Below are 19411 nucleotides of genomic sequence, written 5' to 3'. Positions count from 1 at the left end.
TGTAATGCATAACATGATAAATATAATTAACACCGCTGTATGTTATATACAAAAGTTGTTGAGAGTAAATCCTAAGAATTCTCATCACACAAAAAAAGTTTTTTCTACTTCTTCAATTTTTTTATATGAGATGATGGACATTCACTAAACTTACTGTGATAATCATTTCATGATGCATGTCAGTGAAATCATTATGTCGTATACCTTAAACTTATTAGTGCTATATGTCAATTATATCTCAGCAAAGCTGGAAGGAAAAAGAAAAGGGGGGGGGGAGTAGTTTTTTTGGAAGAAGAAGAAGAAAAGGGATTCTGGACAGACAAAAATAACAAGCCTACTCTTCTCAGGTCTGTTGCTGACAGGCTGTCACCAACTGGGCCCGGCTTCGTGAATCCTGGGGGATTCCGACATACGTTGCTTGTTGATAATTCAGCTGTGAAGAGCTGTTTGACTCACTGCCCCCGCTGCCCACTTGCGTGTTCAGCTAGTAAACAGCCTCTTTACTTCCCTCTAGTCATTCAGACATACCCCAGGCAGATGAACTAAATGGAGCTCTAGGCTGGTCAGTCTCCAGGCTCATTATTTCTGGTGACTGGATTCAGCCCATTTGGGATTTTATTTGACTCCTCCCCATGCCTTCCTGAGCTGCATCTTGGATTCCTGCTCTGTGTGCTATTTCCTCTGGGCCTGGAATAACCCCTGGTGTAACCTCCTTACCAAGTTCCCATGACCGGGTCTCTGCTCTTCCACTGAATAGCCACCTACACTGGAGCTATCTGTGACTGAATACTGAACTCTGCTCGCTTGCCAAGACTTCTTTCTATTGCTTACTGTTTGGCCCACCCCTGTGCTATCTCTGGGGGCTGGTTCAGACTCTGAGTCCCACCCCTCACTGGCCAGTCCCCAGTTATGACAGCTACTAACATCTCTAAAAAATTTCCTCAGTCTCTAAATATACAGGGTAATCAGGCATCCTGGAACAGCATTCTTGGAAGCACCCAAACTGTGTTTATAGCATTATAAACATTTGATCTTCCCTGTGGAAGCATGCAGAAGTGGGAAGAACGCTCAGCTTCCCTACTGTTTTCTCACACTTTGTCACCAGGGCCTTTACAGAGTTTGCCCTGCTGGGTATGAAGGTATTGGATCCCTCTTAAAACAGATCCTGCCCTTTCTTCCTGAACCCCTTTTTCCCATAGAGTTCAGACCTTGTAATGGGAGAGTTACCATCTGATCCCCTCCATCTTTTAATATCTCTTTCTAGGCTCTTCCATATTGATGTATACAAATAGATTCTCTCAGGTCTGTGCCATTAGTTTGCCAAATATGCCTGGACATGAACTCCAGCAAAAGAATAGTTCTGGGTTCAGGCTGAAATCTCTGCTACAAGAAGAGGCATGTTACTGGAATACTGTTTCCCAACCGGGACTACACTATCGAAATGTTCTTGGTGTGTGTATTGAATACTGTCATGCTCCACTTCACTTCCTCTCAGCCCAGTCTCCTACTCAGCTCACTGCTGCAGCATCAAGTTCCATGGAGTCTTTGTCCAGCTTCCTATGGGTGTAAATCTGATAGCGTCTCACCTGCACTCCCTTTGCATACCTCTTGCTTCCCGTCCCAGGTCTTCTCTTCTGCAAGGTACAGTACACTGAGGGGAATATTGGCACAACCACATTACAACCCAGAAGTAAGGTCATTCATGCCATGGAACTACGCTTGACCAATACATGACAGAAGCTAATGAATATGTAGTCACTTTTTTTTTTTAGTCTACCATGCAGAAATTTTTGAGACGTAATTCATAAGGCTTTTCAGAAGGTTCCAGTGAAGTTGTCTGCAGGAGTGGTCAAACCAATAACTCATCCTTGTATTGGCTTTCCCTCTTTCCCTATCCCATCTCTTATTTTCCACTCCTCTCTGAGATCACTTTTCAAACAAAATATCCCAGGCTCTGCTTTTTGGGAAACCCAAGTTAAGAGGGAGTACCATGGCTTCTTGGTAATTGTCCAAGAGAAAGAATAAAGCTTTGGGACCAAAGAAGCCTCATTTCAAATTCTTTCTAACTAACTGTATGATCATAGACAAATTCCTGAGCCACTCTGAACCCCAATGTCCTCCTCTTTATAATGGGGATAACATGACTGACCCCATTATGTTTGTCTAAGTATTGAACTGGAGAGTCCATGTAAGGAGCCATAGGATGCCTGCCACAAGGTAGAACTCATCAGTGTTCATTCTCTTCTCCTTATCATCCCCCCCTTGCTTCTCTTGGCCTTTTTTTTTTTTTTAATTAGAGAGTAGTCGGGTAGAAATGAAAATAGACATAAGGTGATCACTTAGGGTACTTCAGATGTACATACTCAATGGCATGTAGATAGATATGTAAAATTCCATTAAGCTGAACCTTAAAATTTATTACTTTATGAAAGTTATATTGTAATTTTTAAAGTTTTTTAAGAGCAACAGAACATTTACGGATGTATTAAATATGCTCAAAAACAGAGGACTATATCATTGTTTGAGAACATACATTTAAAATAGAGACAAAATGAGATAAGCAACCAGATTCTTACTTGTCAGAGCAGGAACACTTTGCTTTAACAAGTTTTAAATGAAAATATCCTTATTGATATATAAATATATATTTTTATATTTATATGTAAAATATAAAATAAAATACATTTATGTAAATATTACATACCTAATATATAATAATACTTAATTATATTATATATAATGTATAAATAAAATAATATACATTATATGTTATATTTTATATTACATTATATATAGTCAATAAAAGCATTTTCATTTAAAACTTAAGGAAAGAGTTCCTTCTTTGACAAAAGTATATATAATAATATATATGATATATAATTTAAAATATTGTGTAGATTTAACATAAAATAATATAGTTAATATATTACATAAATAACATTTATAATTATTTATTTAGAATATATAAACAAATTGGTTATTATACCAACTCCTTTGTTTTTTGTTGTTTGGGAGGGTAATTAGGTTTGTTTGTTTGTTTGTACATTTTAATGAAGGTTCTGGGGATTGAACCCAGGACCTCGTGCATGCTAAGCACCACTCTACCACTGAGTTATACCCTCCCCCGACTCCCTTGTTTTTAATAAAGGACTTTGAATCCGAACTAATGGAAGACAAGTAAATCACTGAGACTGAATCAAGCCCACGATGCAGCCCCTCCTGCCTTTATTCAATTAACTGTGTCTCAGTCAGTTGTAGATACCCATGGGAGCTCTAAGCACCTAAAGGGCAAAAATTATATTCTCAGAACACAGTTCAAATTCCAATGAAATTACGCATGAGAACGGAGACAACTCGCTAGATGCTAGAGAGATGGTGCCACAGTGTAACAGTCTGGAAGGGTAACAGCCACGGCAGAACTGAGGGGTAGAGGAGGTCTATGGGGGCCAGGTCTTCCAGGTCACTGAACTATACAGTCAGGAGCCCCACAGGGCCCTCCAAAGACCCACAATGTACCACCGGCTTTGGGCACCAACACGCCAGCAAGGGTTGCCTGAGACAGCACCCACAGGGGTGAGAGAATCACAGACATAGGTGGATAATTAAGCACTATCGGTTCCTCGCCCTCCCCTTGCTCCCTGCCCAATGCCCTGGAGGAGCCAGAGCCTAGGAAGGGGAGGAGGGAGGAGAGAAGCTGTGAACCAGAATAAGATTCAAATGCTATGGACCTAGCTTTCTAAAACTGTACATTTCTACAATATGCCTTAGGTGTGGTTGAGGGATAGAAAAAGGGATTAGACACAACATCGTTGAAAGTACTGATGGCGGCGGGGGGGAAAAAGAATCCATTACATGTTTGTGTCCTAATATGTTGACATCCCTCAGTTAACCTCTTACTAAGGTATCAGTGATGATAGAGAAATGACAGATACAGAGGAGAGACAAAGCAATGCATACATACACACATACAACAGAGCAAGATTAAAATCATTGTTGAGTGGGATGAAAACAGTTACATTCGCCGGGGGACTTATACTATGCCCTGCATTGAACTAGGTGTGCTACCCATTAACCCATTTCATCCTTACAACAATTAGCAAATTATCCCCATTTCTTAGATAAGGAAACTGAGACTTTAAGAGGATTGAGTAACTACCCTATCATACAGTTTGTAAGTGGCTAGTAACCTACTCTTATTGTTTATGCTAACAGTGAATCATTAATTCAACCTAGTCCTACTTTCTACCATCTCATTTTATAAATGTTTATACATGGTCCTAGAAAAATTTTAAAACTTGACCAAAGTTGTTGTTACTAAGTAGCAGAGAAGAGATTTCTAACATTAAAAAAAAATCTTCTAATTTTTCACTTCAGGGCTTATAATAAGGCTATTAAAAGAAAGGAGGAAAATTGCAAATGTGCCCATGGTGCACTTTTGGTTTAAACAGCCATTGTCATTCCCTTAGAGATCACAGTACAAGGCAGGTGGCTGGCTCTGGCTGTGCTCTTGTTGAGGGAAGAGAAAAGAGGGCCCCTGAAAAATTCTAACCTACTTGTGAAGTTCAAAGGCATTATTATCCTTTCTGCTGTCAGCACTATACTAGTGGGTGCATTGCCAGCACCTAGCATAGTGCCCGGCACATAGTAGGCACTCAAAGCATGCTTGCTGAATGGGTATTCGATATGAATATAATCAGTATGCCCTGTACGAAACAATGTGCACTGAACCAAAAATAAATTATTTTCCCCTTAACATTGTATAGATAATACTAATGAACAGATTTGCTTTTTTTTTCCCCAACTAACATCAGCCCAACTTTTATTTGCATCTATAATATGGATACATACAAATGGGCTCAACTGTCAATTCTTCTGAGCTAATGACCATGACATCATGACCTGTCATTAGATACCAAGGCCAGATCTTCCTGGTCAATATCTCTCCATTGGTGTATTCCTTGCTCCTTTGTGGAGCAAGTAATATATATATATATTTATATATTTGTAATATAATTCAGATTTCAGGATTTGACTTTCAACTTTTTTTATCCCCAGTGAGGGGCAAGATTCTGCTTACCCTTGAAAGTCCCATGCAGAAACTTACAATATTAAATGGGAGTTTTCTTTCCTTCTCTTCTGTTAAATTCTAACTTACCTCCTCTCACTCACACGGCAAGTCTGGCTGGCTGCCCCAGGCAGCCTCTGCTAGCCAGGCCAGGCCTGATCTTGTTCTCTGAATGTCTGAAGCAGGGAGGCCTAAAAGGAAATATTGCTCTCATTCCAAAGTTGCTTTGTCTTCATGGGGAAAAATTTTTTTCAGAGAAAGGTAAACGCAACCAATCTGAGAAATCTTAGTTGATTATTTACTATTACTTAACCTTTGAAAGATTCCACTGCAAAAGGAAGGGCAGGCATTTATACAGTTCACAGCCCAGGAACGTCTTTTCCTCTGCATACCCAGCCGAGGTAAGCTATTTACCCTGGGCTGATACATAAAGAGGCCAGTTCTATGACCCCTCCATTTCTCAGAATGCCTCACAGGGACCATTCAAAGAAGTCGACTTGCTAACAAGGCTAGAGGAATTCGGTTTTACATTATTCCTGAATTACTCATAGAGCCTGGCAAATCAGCTTTACCTGTACACAAGACCATTCATAGCTAATCTTTACCTCATATAAGGGAGGCTATCAATATAAGGGCTAATGAAAACTTAAACTATATAAAAGAAAGTTTTCTCAAAGCAGAAGATGGAAATTCAAATGTAATTTCACTGTTTTGAAATAATGGTTCTGGAGTTTCAGAGGACTTGAGCTTTCAGGCCAAACTTTGCACAGAGATAAGAACTTTAGAAATATTATTATTAATTACCTGACGCAAATACTCAAAATACCTAAATGCTGTTTGCAAAACAGTCAGGTAATAACATCATGTAAAAGCTCATGCTGAGGGCTGTCATTTCAAAGGTAATAAGGAACTCCACCCATCCCTCTTGGGGACCTTGAAAAAAATAATAAGTGAAAGGAGAGTGTCACATAAAAGGCAGAGGTGAAGACACATGGTAAACTGACTTAACACCAAAATTAACAGTGAATTTTTTTTATCATGACTGTATCAGTTACAAATAGCAACTGGATGCAAGTAAGAGGGTACTATTAGTAGCTAAAGCAAGTCAGTGGTTTATTCTCACACATAAAGTCAGAAGGGATACAATCATTAGGGACCCGAGTCTTCCATTTTTCTCTTCTGCCATCCTTAAACTCATGATCCAGGATGGTTGCTGAAGTTCTGACTATCCCATCCATATCCCAGGAAAGAAGAGAAAGGGGAAAAAGGGCAAAAGGAATGTCCTACCTTGTTTCCCAGAAGACTTAACTGGAGAGTTGCCAATTTGGCAAATGAAAAATACTAATATATTACATGGGAAATGCTCATATTAAAAATTATTCATTGCTTATTTGAAATTCAAATTTAACTGGGAAATTTTGTCTGGCAATGCCTCCCTCCCAACAACTCTTTAGGTCTTATTAGCCACCCCTACGGTAAGGAAGGCTGGGAAATGTAGTCTTTAGCCAGGCTCATTGCCAGATAGGAGTTGGTTTACTGAGGAAGAAATGGCGAGTGAATATCGGCGAGGGAGCCAGCAGTCCTTGTGGGAGTAGAGAGTGAGTCTTGGAAAAGGGCAGGACCTAGTCCATGCCCCACAGCCTCCGCGCAGCATGTCCTGGCTGCATCAGCCCCTCGTGGCCACGCTGGCCTCTGGAAGCCTATGGCCTTTTTTGTCTCGGTTCTAGATACAAAGTAATGATACTGATTTTTAATAAACATACAAGAATTTATATATTCAGGAGGCTACTCTCTTCTTCAAAGATGTTAGACCCTAACAGTACTGCCACCTTTCAAAACAGTTTTGGAATTTTGATCCTGATGAAGCAGAAGTCTTTCCTTACCAGGGATATGGGAAGCTGCCATTGCAGGCAAGACCAAGGCAGCCTTGGAAATTTGTTGTCTCTGAGTGAAAATGTTCAGCCAATTCTGCTGTCAGTCAGTCTTACGCCATGTCTCCCCAGAGCTTCCTTCCATAATTTTAAGAACACAAAATTATCTTCTGGAATGTCAACAGCTCCAGCCAGTGGGGACAGGACAAACAGGGCAGCCTGTTTGGGAAACTGGCCTGGGAAGGCTCAGTGGCTTCTTATAACCCAATCATCTGGGGCCTGATCAATCTCATTAAAGCATGCTTTGCACTGGGTTGTTTCCTAAAATAAAGATAGGAAACAACAGGGGGAAACAGAGAATTAAAATTCTCTCCATATTTCCCTTTAAAAATTCTAACTTTGGGGTCCCTATCATCTGATGGTGACTGCCTACAGTTCCTGCCCACTATAAACCATGCTTCCAGGCTTGTTCTCTGGCTCTTAGCTGGCTGAACTTAGGATATATTATGTCAGTTTCTACATATAAAAAAGTACATCCAACCTCTCCTCAGGTCCCTTTCTTGGGTTGACTGAGTAGTCAGCAAGCTTTCAAGAGTAGGGATAAAATTATTTTTCTAAGATTGAACCTTAATAACTCCATCTCTGTGGTTCAGTGCCTTTCCTGGATGGATGCTGGGCAAACATCTCCACGCAGGTGCTGATGACAGTAAACACATTACACGTATTCAGCCTGGGCTTTAACCACATTCAGTTCTGGGTTTGTCATATGCTCTCTCGCTATTTATACTGCTTTGGGTCAGCTACTTGATACTTAATAAAATTTGCCTCCAAGCTGTCCTGCAGGGAAAATGACCTATCTGGGGGGAATGCTGTTCCAACTTTGTAACCTCTGATGATTGCCCAATAGTCCTCTGAAAAGGTTGCAGGACTGGAGCAAGCGAAAGTCCACGCCACTTCCTGGCATTTAAGCGCACCAAGTACTTTAGTGTAAATAGAATGATATCCCCTCTGCTTCGGGGGGCCTTTCCAGCCAACCTCTCCCACACAGGAGCAACTGTAGACCGCAGGAGTGATGTGGACATTTAGCCTTTGCTCATGGTCAGAACATGCAGGGTTCATCAGGGATGATTTTTACCAACCTTTCAGTTATTTCAGAAGCAAGAAGAGGACACAACAGAGGCAAGAATGGATCTATGGGATGGAAATAATGAGCCATTTATAACCCGAAATGAGACTGCCAGGAAAAACAAACACACACAAAAAAATACATTTTATCAGAAGCCTGTGCTGCCCAAGGCTAGTGGGGTACAAGGTACTGAGCGTTCAGGTTTCTGGGCCAAGAGCTACAGTAAGTCATGCCCCACCTCCCCGTCCTGTCCCGTGCTGCTCCTGTCCTGTCAGCCGGATCAAGCAGCCTTAACCACCTGGTGGAGAAGAGCTTTAGTGTTTTCTAAGTGTGTGCTGGGTGGATGTTTCACATTTTTGATAAAGATGTGGAGTCATGTTGCAACACTTAACAAGTGCTCCTGCGTAAGAATTGCGCAATTCTGAGAGGCCCAGGGCTCTGTGCACCAGTGGGGCACTGAGAACGTACTACTTATGTAATGCATGAATGCACCCAAGGTTTCTCCTTGCAGCCTTTGGAGGAATCTTCAGGCTCTGAGCTTGGCCCTGGTTTTCGGCAGTTCTTTGCCCCAAAGGTGCGTGGAATGGCTTAGCTGTCAGCACCTGCTAGTGAGGTGGAGACAACTGCCGGGGGCTGATGTCTCTCTGGCACCAGCACAGAGGAGGATGGTTCTGGTCCCCAGACGTCCTTGGCCTACCCTGAAGCACCCTGTTGCGAGGGGGAATGAGGACTCTTCCTCTAAAGGAGTCTAGGCCAGAAGATTGAGCTGGGCTCCTCTGACAGGTGACAAAAATGAAATGGATTTCCCCAAAACAAGGTGTCTTAGACACATTAAAAGCACTGTTAAACGGCGAGCTCCCAGCTCCTTTGTCTGATATGAAGCTCTGTGTGGTCTCCTTGGGCTCACCTGGAGCAGAGGTATAAAGTAAGTCGAGTTGGTGTGATGCCCTCTCACCTCCAATCACTGTACTCGTGCCTGCCTCTTGGCTTGGCTTTTATTTCCATCCAGGCTTCCACTCACTCCATAAAGCTTGTGAGCACCTGCTCTGTGCCAGGTGCTGTGCCAAGCGCTGGGCACCAGGCAGGGCTTTCACAGCACCTGGTGGCCCCCTGCGGTGCATGGACCAGTCCTGCAGGGACCTCCTCTCCCGTGTCACTCTCAGCCTCACAGTGTCCTCAAATTGTCCTTCTCTCCTTTCACCTCCCATGACTCTCTCCTTCCTCTCCCTTTGGGAGTTGGACTATTTCTTTACAGTTCTTATCAAAGTGATGTAATAAATTATTCCTATACAAAAGTTGCTCTTGGTAATCTCTGGTTCCTCTCTGGAGTTTCTGCACATTAAAAAGTAATGGTTTGAAGAAACAACGTCTTCCTTATGACAAACAAGGACTAACCGGGGAATTTGAAACAGGGAGAAATATATTGTCTGAGCTGAGCAGACTCTGTCCCTTTTCACCAGGGAGACAGGTTGCTTCTTCTACCTCTTCACTTATTGTTGGTGAGCTGAGTGTGTGGAGGTTAAAAGAATAAATTCTGGAGCTGAACTACCTGGGTTCAAATCCCAGCTTTTCAAGTTATAATCTTAGGAAAATTATTTGATCTTTGTTCCTTAATTTCCTCCTATGAAAAGGGGAATGGTAGAAATAGCTAAGTATATCTCACAGGGTGGTTTGGGGATGACAATAAATTAGTAAGTATGATATTTTTATAATACTGCCATGCATTGTAAGTACTCTGTAAATATATTAACTTTGACTTTTCACGAGGCCAACTCTATCCTTTCTGCATTGCAAATTCTCATGTGAGTCATTGTACCATGAGAGGACACGTAATTCACGGATGTTGTTTCATTATCTGCAAAGCAGGAAGTAGTGATTGAATGAGGATGTGGGGGCAGAGGACCAGTCAGGTGACCAGATCTGTTCTATGTTCTCTGCTGGCTTTTGGACCTTGGAGAATTCACTGAACCTCTCTGCAGCCCAGAAATTGGACTTGATCTGCATTTCTCAAACTCAGGTTATTCAAACAACACTTGCAGATTCATTACCATATTGCTGAATCACATCCCTATACCTGGTGACTTACTTGATATTTTCCTTTAGACAATCTTTAAATCAACTTATTTTCATACAGAGCCTCACAGTAAGAGGGAATATCCATATACTCAAGGGTTAGATATTGTAATTAAAGATCTTCTAATGCATATTAAAGTGAATACCTAATGAAATTTCAAAATATTTGTATAACACCCAAATCATCTTCCATGCCACCAATGAAGTGTAACTCTGGATTAAAAGTTCCCTATGGATCCAGTCAATTCTAAGCTCTTGGTTCCTCTATATAATTTTCACGGGGTTATTTAAGTTTGGATGTGTTTCTTTATCTCATTTGCCTCATTGTGGGCACACACTATGGCTCATACTTCTTTAGGCACCTAGCACATAGAAGAGTGCTTGGTAAATACTTAAAGTTATAATTACATGCATACATACATACAAATATACCTGTGACCTATGAACTGCCAGGCCGATACCAAAAATGTTCATTTCTTTTTTTATGCGTCAGTATCACTGTGTTCCCTGGGTGTATGTTCACGAAATGAAGTGAAGCATGTGGAATTCCAGGCTGTGGGCAGGCGCTCAGGAGACGTTAGCTTCCCTGATTGCCTTCCCTCTTCCTGTGCCCTTTGTTAGTGTAACTGTTTGTCCATGTGAAAATGAGCCCACTTCCTCAGGAGTTCATAGCCCTGGTTATTGCCGGGTCAGAACCATTGTTGTCCTCAGTACCAGCCCGAAAAGAGTCTGTTCCAAGGTCTAGAAATGTCTGACCTAGGGAAGAAATTGTGTTTCTAAATGCTGTTATTGGAGCAGTCTCAAGAAATGGGTGATGTACTGAAATCTCAAAAGTGAAAATTTAATGTGTGCCCACAATGTCATGGCACAGTTCTGGGTGCATAGCTTGAGCAGTTTCTCAATCAGCCAGCATTTGTTAAACATCTGTGTCAATAACCTTGGGAGATACGAATCTGAATAAGACTATCGAGCTGTAAAGAGACCAGTAGATTTTGAGTGATTTGAAAGCAAGGAATGTATCTTATTCATCTTTGCATCCCTTAGGGCTTAGCAAAGCATACTTATGCAGTAGCTATGCATTAAATATTTGTTCCATAAATGAACAAATGAATGAGTGAAAACACCAGTCTAGCACTAAAAGAGCTCACAGTCTGAGAAGAAAGAAGGCATAGGCAAATGAAGCGTTAATTAACAGTAAACCTAACCTTACAAGATATGATGCAGGCTGTGAAAGGTTAAATGAAGGGTATACTGTCATATATCCTCTCCCAAAACACGGTGTGTTGATTCAGCAGCAGGTCTCAGGAGAAAATGTGTGTTAGCTGCCACTCTTCTGTACTTATTTTTCTGCCTGCCCATGAAGCCGACTTCAGAGGGAGGTTGCTAGGTTGCTGTCATGTGACTGGTTTCTAAAGGCCACTGAGTTTATCAGCTCTTGCAAGGGAGCAGGGTATTATTTAAAGTAAATAAATCGATGAGTGTTTATCCTCTCAAGCATTCTTCAGTCATCCACAGGCAAAAGAGAAGTAGCAATGATGACTCTTTAAGAGCTATGGGATTAGAATATTTGAGAAATTAGAAGGCTTTAATCAATGATTCTGCAGGCTGTAAGTCAGGGTGACCCTTCAACATGAAAGGGCCTTTACTATGACTTCCTGGGGAGAAGCTCTGGGCTTTCTATACAGCTCTCCAGGATTCCAAACTGTCAGCATAAAACCAGCAGCCCCAAATCAATGAGTTTTTTTTTTTTTATTATTCATTAGTTACTGAAATACTCTTCCCAAATATACACTTAACTGAAAGATGCCTTCTTCTGTAGGTTTTTAAACCATTTAGTCCATGAATCAGACCATATATTTCAGCCTATTTCATTGGGCACTGATACCAGCACCAGCAAAACCCTAATTAACTGGGAAGAATTACATTTCCTTTAGCATTCTTTTTAAAAAATGATTTATGTATCTCGCCAATAAAAATTTCAAACAGTGCAAAACATTAGGAGTGGAAAGTAAACTTCTGTTAACCTCTGGAACCCAGTCTCACCATCTTTCCCAAAGAGGCAGCTACTATTCTATTTCTTAGGTATCCTTTCAGAAATACTCTATGTATATACAAGCATAGTGCCCCTCCCTTTCTTACATATAATCCTCTGTTCCTTAGTGAGACTTAACAAGATATTGTGGAGTTTATTGCAAATCCACACAGTGAGATTTACCTCTTTCGTTTCAACAGCTGCACTATATTCCACTGTATGGATGTCCCAAAATTTACCCAGCCCCTAACTCATAAACAAGTAGGCGGTTTTCAATCTTTTGCTCCCACAAACATATTTCTGCATACATGTCTGGAATTGCAGAGTCAAAGGATGTGTGAATTTTAATTCTGACAGACATCATCAAATGGTGACACTCAAGTTTTGATGAGAACTGCCGAAAGTAAAGTATTTGTTCACGCCAGAAACAAAAGTGAAGACTGTATTTTATTTTAAACTTTAATATCTCAAGCAAGAAGCATATTTATTTATGAAACTTGTCTGCCAATGTCTTGTCCACCTAAACACACACACACACAGACATTATTATGAATCCATTCAAAATACACTTTGACAACAACTCACTAAAGGAGGAACTTGCCAGAAGTTTCTTACCACCACATTGCGTGAGTGTTGCAATGAGGTTAGCTCACGAATACCACACGTTCTCCACTGTGCCCTTGCTGTGTTTACTATCCTTTGTGGCCCTGGTCATTTGCAACACTGCTTTATTTTTCTTTTGTAACCAAAGGTCAGTTTATGACCCTGCCCCCTCCCTTCCTCCTCTAAAATACCAGGCACATCATTTCTTCTCACCATTGTTTCCTCACAAAAGTAATCAGTCTTAAAATGTCAGTTTAGGCAAATTACGGATGCATCCGTGAAAAGAGCCCTATCAGAATGGGACTTTGATTTATTTAATTTTCTATTACCTGTGGGAGTGAGTTTCATGAATAAGAATCTTGTACCCTGTTCAGCTGCTATGCCCCTTCCTGTTCTCTTGTATTTAAAAAAAAAAAAAAGTGGTGACGAGACCCAGAACATTCTTTCCAGTTTCTCTAGTGTTTACCCAACACGTGCTCTGTGCTATAATCCCCATTTGGGGCTCCTTTCCTATGTGCTCTTGTAACATGAGAGACATGTGGAGGTTTTGTGTTTGTTTTGTCACCAACTGTAACCACTTTCTTTTCTCTGCCTCTGACCACAGATACATAACCTTCTGACCACTGAAAATCTACATCTGACCAGGTTGAACTGAATTAAGTTATTTTGGCTCCACTGGTGACAACCAATTACATAAATGTTCTGCTTACATTTAGAGTGGGTTGTAAATTTAAGGAAATGGCTTTTGCCCTACTTCAAATATTTTGGACTCCAAGGATCCAAGAAATAACTACTGTAATATGAGTAACCAAGGAGCTTCATTTCTGCATATAGCTCAGGATCACTCTTAAAGAGTCAGAGACTGTGGATGAAAAAAAAATTCGATTTAGACTCTGCAAGGAAACAATTCCAATATTCCCATGCTGTGAGCTGCTTCAGTTTCTTAGTCCAGATAGCCTGGCTCGTTCAGGTAGCAATGGAAAAAACAGATCTTCTATTTAAAATGAAAGTAAGAAGCCACTGCACTATGTTGACCCTTTGTTGGTAAACTTCAAACCCACATGAGTCCTGCCTGTGAAGGAGTTTGGAAGTTGGTGCTGCTGTTCTCGATCCTGCTATATAGGGTCAACAGAAGGCAGGACCCTGGGACTCAGGAAAGGGATTGAGGATAGACAACAGGTGGGAGCCACAAAACTATTGCAGACCAGGCTACAGAAACCTTGAAAAGAAAGCTCCAAATGCAACCAACTAGCTGAATCCTTCAGCACGATGGAAAGGTCTCAAAACCAATAGACAATTCCCCATTTTTAGGCATTTATACCAAAGACACATCTTTGGCAGTGGACTTCTTTATTTTCTATCTCCTTTTATTTCAAGCATGTATTAGTCATGTTTTATGTGCTAGGCTTTTGCCTAGGTGCTGTACAAAGAGTAAAAAGTCATCAACTCCGCCCCATAGCGGGCACTCATTAAACATTGGTAAATCAATGAATCAATAAAGGCATGAATGAAGGAATAAAGTTTATAATCAAGTAAGGGGAGAAGACACAGATAAGCAGGTGGTATGTACAGAATACAGTGGTGTGAGTGGCCAGTTCTACCCAGGGTAGTAGAGAAATGCCTTAGGCTTGGGGTGACAATTAAACAGGTAATGGCCAGATAAATGGAGGAGGAAGAGGCCTTTAACACAGGGAGTGAAAGAGCATAGCGTGAGCTAAGATCTAAAGCAGAGACCAGCAAACTAGAGCCCATGGACCAAACCTAGCCTACTGCCTGTTTTTGTAAATAAAGTTTTATTTGGACACAGCCATGCCCATTCATTTACATTTTGTCTGTGGCTGCTTTCATGCTATAATAGCAGTACCGAGTGGTTGCAACAGAGACCACAAGATCCACAAAACCTAATATATTTACTGTATGTTCAAGGGCCTGCAGGATTGTCCCAACTACTGGATCTTGGTGGTCCTAAAAGAGGCTCAGTGAAAGATGAGACAGAAAGGGGAGAAGGGACCAAATACTGAAGGTTCTTCTAGGCCATAATAAGAAATTTGGTACTGGTGGGGAGAGGGGAGTGGGGAGGGCAAGGTGGGGGTGGCAGATTAAGAGGAATAAACTACTATGTATAAGATAAATAAGCCACAAGGATATATTGTACAGCACAGGGAATATAGCCAATGTTTTATCACTTTAAATGGAGTATAATCTATAAAAGTTTTGAATCACTATGTTGTACACATGAAATTACTATAATATTGTAAATCAACTATACCTCAATTTAAAAAAAAAGAAATTTGGTCTTGACTCTTTAAGAAGCAGGTAACAAAAGCAGTTTTGCATTTAGAAATGTTTCTCAGGCATCAGAATAGGTAAGAGAGGTGTAAAACTGCAGTAGAAGGGCAGCTCTCCAAACCTTACATCTCTGATAAATTCTTTGATTCAACAAACATCAGAGAGCTTAATGTTTGTCATTATGCACCTTGTTGTATGCTCAGGAAAGAGAACTTGGCACACAGAGACAACTGATGTCTATTGAAGAAAGGAATTGAGGAAGTGCTGAAGACAATATATTAATAGCCTCATTATTAAAAGGTTTCCTGAATAGGTTGCCTCTGCTATCAAAGCACTAGCTCCCACTGGTCTCCAGTTTCCACACTAGTAGACACTGAAATCCAGGCATGAGGAGGTTAATACCAAAACACAAACCAGAGAGAAATTCCTTCCCTTCATCTCCAGTGCCAACATCACTGAATACCAGCCACTGGCTGAACCTGTGTTTATTCCGTGCTCAGTGGCTTAATGACAGGGGATGGGACAAAAAGCAGCTCTACTAATAACTGTCATAAAAATAATAATATCACTTGGCTCCATGTGGCATCTTTCACTGGAAAATCTTGAATCATATTTTTTTCTCTTGGGTAACAATTATTGTCATTTTATTTCCACTAAAGGAAAAATCAAACCCCAGAGAGAGGTTGTGACTTGCCCAAGATCACTGAGCTAACCAGAAAGGCAGTTCGTAAAGGCTGAGAAGGGTTTGGGGAGATGTGAAATCCAGTTTCCTCCCCAGCCTAGAATGGGCCAGGTTCATGACTCAGGGAGGGGGACAGCATTACTCAACCTCAGTGTCTCTTAAAAATTAGTCATGACAGAGGAGACTCAGGTACAAGGGTCTGTGTCAGGTACATGTTTTAATGTCACACATTGTTCCTGCCCATCAGATTTCAAATTTATCACCAAACTCCATCACAGATAAAGAAGGGCCTCTTAGAAGATAAGTAGGACCTGGCTTGGGGGTGTCTATGCTTTCTGACCTTTCCTCTAGCTGCCTCCACCTATGAAGTCAAGGCTTCTCCATTCCTTTTTCTCATCAGAAGGCTACGCTTAGGGTAGCCACAAGTTCTAGTTGGTCTGTGATGATCCTGGTATATGCCTTTTGTCCCAGTGTAATTACTGATAAATCTCCCTTTTACTCTAAAAATGCTTCAGGTTGGATCAAAATTAATTGTATGGTTACTCTTAGCTCTGACAAATTAGGAGGTTTTTCTGCTTAATCCAAAGGCTCCCTCTAATCGTGACTGTTCTATCTCAGCCACTTCAGTTTCCTAGACCCAGGAACTTGAACTCATGATAGACCCAAACTCCCGTCAGTTAAGGGGTCTCCTCTGATAGGTAATCTAATCTCCATACAAACAAGAGTTTGCTACCCAGCCCATAAAACAGTTAATTACTAATTGTTAGAAATCACTTCCTCACTTTGTGCCACAATCTGCCTTTTCATATTGTTCATGTGTTAATCTTCACACTATTTTCAAGAAGCTGACAAGTCAATCTTCCTTCCTGTTCCATAAGAGAGCCCCTTAAAGTCCTCTGTTCTCCAGCCCAAATACCCTCAAGAACAAGGAACAAATTTTAGCAGAGCTTTTAGGAATGTGGTTTCAGATTCAAATATAACTGAATTTGGGCCTGGGCTCTGTCACTCTCTAGCTAAGTGACTTAACTTCTCTAATTTCACTTTTGTGTGTTTATAAATTTTGAACAAATATTAACTACATAAGCCAGGCACTGATGGTTACCTAGCTAATACCCATTCCTCTTTTCTTCCTTCCTAGCCAAGGAGCTCACTGATACACTCTTAGATTGCCAGACTCCCTTGCAGCTAGGCATGGGCAAGCAACACAGTTCCGGACAATGAGGTGCAACTGGAGGTGCCAGCTGAGGTTTCAGAGAAAGCTTGTTAGGAGGGCATATTCAGCTTATAGGCACCATTTTAGTTTTTTTGCCACTTAGCATTTACCCTTCTTCCTTCTTTCTGTCTAAAAATCAGTTGTGATGCATGAAGTAAAACAGCCATGTTGCAAACATGAGGAAGAAAGCCCCCAGAGAAGGATCCTGGGCTCATGGAGCCCCCACACTCCCCCTAACGTATACTGCTAGACTTCATATCCCATGAGGAAAACAAATCCCTCATTCGGTTAAACCATTGAAACTGATCTGTTACTTACAGTCAAACCAATCCTAAATAATACATACAGGTATACCTCATTTTTATTGGGCTTCACATTATTGTACTTATATATTGCATTTTTTGCAAATTGAAGATTTGCAAAAGATTTTTTTACCCTGCAACAAGCAAGTCTATCAGTGTCATCAGTCCATCAGTGTCCAACAGTATTTGCTCACTTCGTGTCTCTGTGTTACATCTTTGGTGATTCTCACAATATTTCAAACTTTTTTATTATTATTAAATTTGTTATATTGATCTTGGATGTTACTACTGTGACAAGCTGAAGGCTCAGATGATGGTTAGCATTTTTAACAACAACATATTTTTAAATTAAAGTATGTACTTTTTTTTAGGCATAATGCTGTTGCACACTCAATAGACTACAGTATAGAATAAACATAATTTTTCAATGCACTGGGAAACCCCAAAATTCATGTGACTCAGTTTATTGCAATATTTGCTTTAATGTGGTGATCTGGAACCAAATCTGAAATATCTCTGAGCTATGCCTGAACCTCAGTGGGTTGTTGTGACCATAAAATGAACTTACGACATTTCCCAGCACATAGCAAATCCACAACGAATGGTTTGTGATTCTTACTATAATGATTATTATCGTTATTAGTCTTTGCCTTGGGCCTTAGGGACAGGGGCAAGAACATGTGGCTCTGGCTATCCTGCTGACCTCCAAACAGCACAGTACAAAACACATATAATCTCTCAAGCACAAAGAAAAGTTAGTTGCAGATGTCAGGACAAGAGACATCTCTGCTAACGGCTAATGAAGCCCATTCTTCAAAGCACCTGTCAGATCCTAAAAGCACAGAGAAATGAAGTTCCACCTGGGAGCAAACACTTGTTTCCTTCCTTTGCGGAGAATCCATCCATGGAGTATAGCATGTCTCCTCCAAGTGTGGGCTTCTCTGAATGACAAACAAAGCACAACACTTTAAGAATGACGTTATTTCATAGGAACACTGTTTCCGCTGAGAAATCAAAGCCATAGGAACACTGTTTCTGCCAAGAAATCAAAGTCACATCTAAAACCAGCTGACCACAGGGGCACATGTTCAGACGCAACACTGGGAAGTGTAATTAGCTCTCTATAACCTAACTAAACTGCTGGCCAAGATCAGACACGGATGGGACTGGCCAAGCATTCTTACTTGGAATTCACCAGCCATAGATCTATCCTACTCCCAACCACCCCAATCCGAGTCCGTAGATACAGAGAATAGTGCAGAGAATAAGAAAGCAAACAAAATAATCACCGGTGGGTCTTAGAGTCAAACAGACCTAGGGTTCAAATCCCAGGGGGTTGCTTACAAGCTGGGCAGTTTTCCCTCTCTGAGCTATAGTTTTCACATCTGTAAAATGGAGATAAGGTGTTATTCTACAGGTTTGCAGGAAAGTGAAGGAGACAGTGTGTGGAACAGTGCCTGGTTATCATTAGTTTCCCTTCCTTCCTTTTCAGAAGGAAGCTTTATCCTCTCCCAAGCCCAAGGGGTGGACCCAGCTCAGGTCACTGCAACTGAGTGCAGCTCACTGCCTTCTGCCCTGAGTGTCATCACCCATGTTTTGGGCCATACGTGAGGAGCCAAGGCCTTCCCTGAAGCTGAGGTCATAAAGCAGAAAAAGACAAAGCAGATTTGGTTAGCAGTGAGCAAAACCATCTCTTTGTGGCCAGCTGGCCACCTGGGTAGGAGAGTCCCCAGGAAACCTAGCAGGAGAGGGCTGGCCCATGTGGCCCTCCCAAAGACCACAGTCATAAAAGACACCTGTGCAAAGAGCTAAGGAGTAGGGAGCTGCTTCACCTAGTCTCTCCATCCTCTGGACACAGCCTCAAGCAGGATGGAATATGACAGTCACAAGATCCACACCTCAAGCCATGAAGCATACTCTTCTTGCTGCATCACCTGGCAGGTGTCCTTGGCAGCTGGTTCCACAGCTACAGTGGTGCACGTATTGTTTTGCTCACCTCTGTGTCATGGAGCTACGCATAATATTCTCCCTAATTTTCCTTTAACCATTGGCTAATCCAGGAATATGTGTCAAGTAGGATTGTGGATGATAGCGAGACTGGCTAGATACTTGCACCAACATTTCTCTGTAACTCCATAAGCTAGCAACATAAAAC

At 41.2% G+C, this 19411-nt stretch overlaps 1 long non-coding RNA gene across 2 annotated transcripts in view; it reads right to left on the bottom strand.

Moving 5' to 3' along the window:
* Positions 1–19411, bottom strand: part of LOC116667727 — a 305537-nt gene that overhangs the window by 104657 nt on the left and 181469 nt on the right. Inside the window, exon 4 of one of the 2 annotated variants that reach the window (XR_004324746.1) lies at positions 15000–18197. The exons of the other annotated variant lie outside the window; for it this stretch is intronic. This is a non-coding gene — a long non-coding RNA (uncharacterized LOC116667727). Of the gene's footprint in view, positions 1–14999; positions 18198–19411 lie in introns of those variants that run through there. 2 annotated transcript variants of the gene reach the window in all.

Source organism: Camelus ferus, chromosome 12, assembly GCF_009834535.1.
Source record: "Camelus ferus isolate YT-003-E chromosome 12, BCGSAC_Cfer_1.0, whole genome shotgun sequence".
Taxonomy (NCBI): Eukaryota; Metazoa; Chordata; class Mammalia; order Artiodactyla; family Camelidae; genus Camelus; species Camelus ferus.
This window is presented reverse-complemented; position numbering and strand designations above follow the sequence as displayed.